Here is a 5,193-nt window from a genome sequence, read left to right on the forward strand (position 1 = left end):
GTAGTATTGTTATTAGTATAATTATTTATTTACATTGTGCAGCAGTGCAAATTAATAATTAATACTATTTATAATTCTTGAGAAACTGTGATCTTCTAGTACGTGTTGTTGTAAAAGAACGAGTATTTGCAGACTTTAACTGTGTTTCTGCGTCTGTCCTCTCGCAGTAAACGCAGTGTACAACCTGTACGCCGTGTCCAACCACTCAGGCACCACTATGGGCGGCCACTACACAGCCTACTGTCGCAATCCCAACTCGGGAGAATGGTACACGTTTAACGACTCCAGGTACGTCCAAACACCTGTCACGATAACAAAAATACAAGAAACGCGTGTGACGGCACAGGTAACCGTAAAATACTGATCTGACATCTGGGAGTTTAAATACAGCGGGCATGATGTTATTTTTCTACGTCCGCAAACACAAAAATACCACATTAAAAATGAAGACATGATTGATGCTGATCATTAGAGTTTGATTTGACCAGCTGCCTTCAGTACAATAATAAAGTAATAAAAAATAGTTTATTGATCGCAGAAAACGCCACTCACTCAAACTGCTCCCATCGTTATCTAATTATACAGCAGTATGATTCATTACAGTCGTGTCACGCGACAGTTAAATCAAACGTAGCTGCTGTATATCGATAAATATGACAGCTGCTCATTCGAACTCTTCAAACACAAAACCTAAACACACATACGAACCAAACACACCCAGACTGTTAGGAGGACTGATGAGAAATTAGAAGAATATTTGTTACCGAGATCTTATCAACTGCATAACAGCACCATGTGGACGAGATCATTAGTCAACAACGAATCTTTTACCACATCAAAACAGCACATTAGTGGTTACCATAACAACGCTGTGGTTCAGACGGGAACAGTTAAACGAGTAAACGGCAGCAGTGTGAGAAGGTGCAGACAATCGCACGGGGCCTCAAAATCCTTAGTTGTTTGATTTTAGGGGGGAAATCAAGGCCTTGAAAGTTTTTAAAACAGTCATAAATAGTGCTTGATTGTTTATATTTTGTACAAGAATAGAAACTGAAGTTCTTTCGATATATTTGTTTTACTTTTTTTACATGCTCGTTCTCATTATAAAAACCCTCAGTGTAACAGGAATTAATCTGGATCCAAACTGTGCCGTGTTAGGTCCTTAAGTTAAGGCAATAAAGTCCTTGAGAAGTCCTTGAATTGCCTTATAATCCTCCCTTGTTGCCTCGTGAGCATGCGGTCGCTCCCTCCGTCCTCTTCCTTCCTGCCTCTGATTCTCACTGAATCGCACACTGCTGATATTACAGATCACTTTCTGTTATCGTATCGCGGAGAAACGCTGCAGCAGAGCTTCAGGACGTCACCGTGCAGAACGCGGCGTTCTTCACATGACCGCACGCGTCATGTGTTTGTCTCTGATAGCTCAACATGCATTATATACTGCAGCACGTGTGTACGCTGTTAACGCTGTGCCAACTGACTCACGTGGCAACGTAGTTTCCAATTACCCCCAAAGGATGATGGGAACTGTGGTGTGAAACACTCAGTCTTAACCCTTTGAAACCTTGAACCTGGCTTGATTTATTTAAAAAGCACAGGAAGATGGCAGAAAAAATGTCCCAAAAATTAGCAAGAAAATTAAAATTAAAAAGAAAATTAGTCAAAAAAAAGCCCATAAACACACACACACAAAAATAGGAAGTGATATAGGAAAACGGAAAAAACATTAAATAAATAAATGTAAATAACCCAGAAAAAGTGCTTAAAAATGAATTTTGTGACACCAAAGCAGAAGGCACATTTTACTGGAGGGGACGCTAAATGTTGGAGACAGTGTGGGATTCGGGAAGCCAATCATTGGCACGTATTCTGGGACTGTCCAGCGATTCGACCTTTCTGGACACAGTTTCACGGAGCATTAAAACACATACCCAAAATTAACGTGCATTAGGACGTGTTGATTTCCAGGCAAAGCGCTCTGATAAATATATGTTTGGTATCCAAACCTCTGCCTGCCTGTCATTGGTCTCTGGACCAAGTGGGTGAAATATGTAAAACCTTTACGACCAGATTTTGTGGAATTTATTGGATAGATGACCTTATTATGTTTTATGTTACCGTTTTCTTTTTATTAGTATTAATTTAATTTATTTATCTGTTTTTTTTATTTGCGCTGACAGGTCTCCTTGTGAAGTATCTTATCGAGCTGATATATGTACACATGATCTCTCCTAAATTGTTAATAGTTTTAAGATTTCATCTCAGGGGAAAAAAAAAAACAAAAAAAAACCCTGAACAGCAAGGGAAGCTGAACTATCTATATTACTGTATGTTCTGTATCATTTAGTGCTGTTCAGAAAAAAAAATTAAAAAATAAAAAAAAACAAAAAAAAAAAGAATTTTGTGGCATAATTTTGTATCTTTAATAGTGATTATTATATAGTTTTCCCTTAGATTTTACTTTTCCTTAGACATTTTTCACTGGCTTTGTTTCTTCCCTTTAGCTTTTATGAAATAATTGTTTAAATCTGACAGTTTCTTGCAGTTTGTGAAACTGAGACAAGCGTTTTCTCGTGTTTTTGAGCTGAAGTTTAAACTGTGACTTTCTTTTATTTCACCGTTACACTCTGGTTGTCTCCCTCTCTCTCCGTTCAGAGTAACGCCAATGTCCTCCAGCCAAGTGCGCAGCAGCGACGCCTACGTCCTGTTCTACGAGCTGGCTTCGTCCTCGCGGATGTGAAGCGTCCTCGAGGACGGGCGGGCCACAGCACCACTCTGACTGACGGACAGATGGATGGAGTAAAAGAGTGCTGGTGGAGCCAGGCCTGTTTTTGGACTTGTATTTGGACGTATATATCACACACACACACACACACACACACACCAGCCTGAAGGCTGCTTCTCTCCGCAGAGAGGGGGACACTCTGGAAACCACAGGAACCTGATCCACCAGCCCTGCTGTCCTTCTCTCTGTCTTTACTCTCGTGTCTTGCTCTTTCTCGGTGGCGGCGTGTGTTTACCGTGTGTGTGTGTGTGTGTGTGTGTGAGTGTGCGAGGCTGACACAGGGCAATAATCCCATCTGACCGACCAGCCGGTGAATCTGTCCCTCTCTATGCACTGCAGACTCTCGTCCTGACCGCGCCTTCGCTTCTTCTTCTTCTTCTTCTTCTTCATCTTCTCGTTTGCCTCAAACCATTAAAACTCACATGTTGCAATTTTTGACCTTTTTTTTCTGCTTTGAATTTTTATTGTTTTTTATGTTTTTTTGGGGGGGGTGTGGTTTTTGGGGTGGTTACCCCAGCACTACGAGCATCATCATCATCAGCACCGCTTTGGACTGTGGGTACGTCATGCTCAGTGACTGTAAGAGGACCGGTCGCGGTTCGGAGGAGCCTTCAGTCCACCGGCCTGCTTGGTGTTCACGGCGTTCCCTTCCTCTCCGACACTCCCGCGTCTCTGTCAGCGTCTCCTTCACTCGCTTTTTTTCTCCTTCGGTGGTTGGGAGGCCGGTGGCACTGTGAGCGTCACATGTCTCAGAGGACGCCCCTCTAACTTGTGTTTTATTTAATTTGTCTCTCCCGCGTGTGGCTGCTACTGATGTTTTAAAAGTGCTGTGAACGGATGGATGGACGGAGCAGTGCGGATCTGCTAAGGATTAATAATATAGACGACAATAACGGTAACAATCCTCATCGTCAGCGTGGGGTCTTTTCTTCCTCTCTTGTTTCAATGCCATTGAACAACACGGAAAGAATGTTTTCAAGAAGAAAATAAAACACTATATCTGTATATTTTTATATCCTGATGCAATATAGAGAATGTACTATTCAATGGTGCTGAAAATGACCCGTAACTGTTTTCAGTTGGTTTATTTCCCAGGTTTCAAGAGAGAAAAAAAAGCTATTATTTATGCTTACAGGTGATAATGTGATGAGTCACACTTTTTAACAGTGGCAGTCAAACACATGAGTATATAAATATATATATATAAATATATATATATATATGAATAAAAGTTAACCAAAAACGGTTTTTTCAAGTGTGTGTCTCCTTTTAGATTTTATGACGGAGGAGCTCGAGCATTTAACCCTCTGAAACCCGAGAAAATTCAGTGGATTTCCTTTGAAAAAATGCAAAAAAAACATTAAGAAGAACTAAGTAAGAAGTGTCCCGCAGGAGTAAAGTAAAAGCTGACAAAAAAACACAAAAAATGAACAAGGGGTGATTATTTGATATTGTCCAAAAACAGGAAAAAATGCTCAGAAAACAACATTTATATAACATTTTTGTTTCTTATTTTAATATTCTTAAAACTTTTAACTCATTCCTTGCTAATGTTCTTCTGCTTATTTTCAGGTAACTTTTTTATTAATTTCTTGCAATTTTCAGGCCATACTCTTTACTTTTTTGAAAAAAAAAGAAAGCTAATTTGCTTAGTTTTTAAAGGGTTAATCTTTGTGGGGAAATGAAATATTTACAAGCATATACATGTGAATAATAATAATCACAGCTATCTGACAGTGTTATTTAAATGTTTTCAGCCTTTAGAAATTCGTGCAGGTCTAATTTTATATGGAAGTGTATTTTTTTGGTACAGCTCACTTCAGTGATATAATTCATCTTGGGTGGCGACGGCTCAACCGGCTCTCTTATCAGCTCGACACCGCAGAGACTCTTTTGATGGATGGCTCGGTCATCGTTATGGAAGTGCGGCGGCCTGGCCTAATTCCTGCAGCTCCATTATCCGTACGTGGCCTATTTCTGCGGTCCGAGCTTCGCGGCCTCGCAGTGTGGTCTGATGCCGTGAAAGGGTCCTGCAGCCTGCAGCGGCTCTATAGGCTGACACCCCCGACGCGCTCACATCACACTGGAAGGTCAGAAAAAAAATTAATGCAGGGAAACGTTAACTTAACATGCAAGATTCATTTTATTATCATTCAGCAAAGACATCAGAGAAGCAGAGCAGCATGGCTCAGGTCAAAAACATAAAAACAAAGGAGAGAGACCTAATAAATATGTATAAAAACTCCTGGACATGACACAGGAATTCAGGAGGAGAATTATTGCACAGCAGATATATAATAATTGCAAATGGTTTACTTGATGTTCCTGAAAAAAATGAAAATAAAAAATGAAATAAAATAACAATAAATAAATAAATAAATAAAAAACCCAAATAAATAAATAATAAT

The 5,193-nt window shown here is 39.9% G+C and overlaps 1 long non-coding RNA gene across 1 annotated transcript; it reads left to right on the forward strand.

Moving 5' to 3' along the window:
* The first annotated feature begins 149 nt into the window (after positions 1 to 149).
* LOC121938327 lies at positions 150 to 4,026 on the forward strand. The gene is made up of 2 exons (XR_006105265.1): positions 150 to 288; positions 2,656 to 4,026. It is a non-coding gene; the product is annotated as an uncharacterized LOC121938327 (long non-coding RNA).
* The last annotated feature ends 1,167 nt before the right edge of the window (positions 4,027 to 5,193 follow it).

The sequence above is a fragment of the Plectropomus leopardus genome, unplaced genomic scaffold, assembly GCF_008729295.1.
Source record: "Plectropomus leopardus isolate mb unplaced genomic scaffold, YSFRI_Pleo_2.0 unplaced_scaffold29177, whole genome shotgun sequence".
Taxonomy (NCBI): domain Eukaryota; kingdom Metazoa; phylum Chordata; class Actinopteri; order Perciformes; family Serranidae; genus Plectropomus; species Plectropomus leopardus.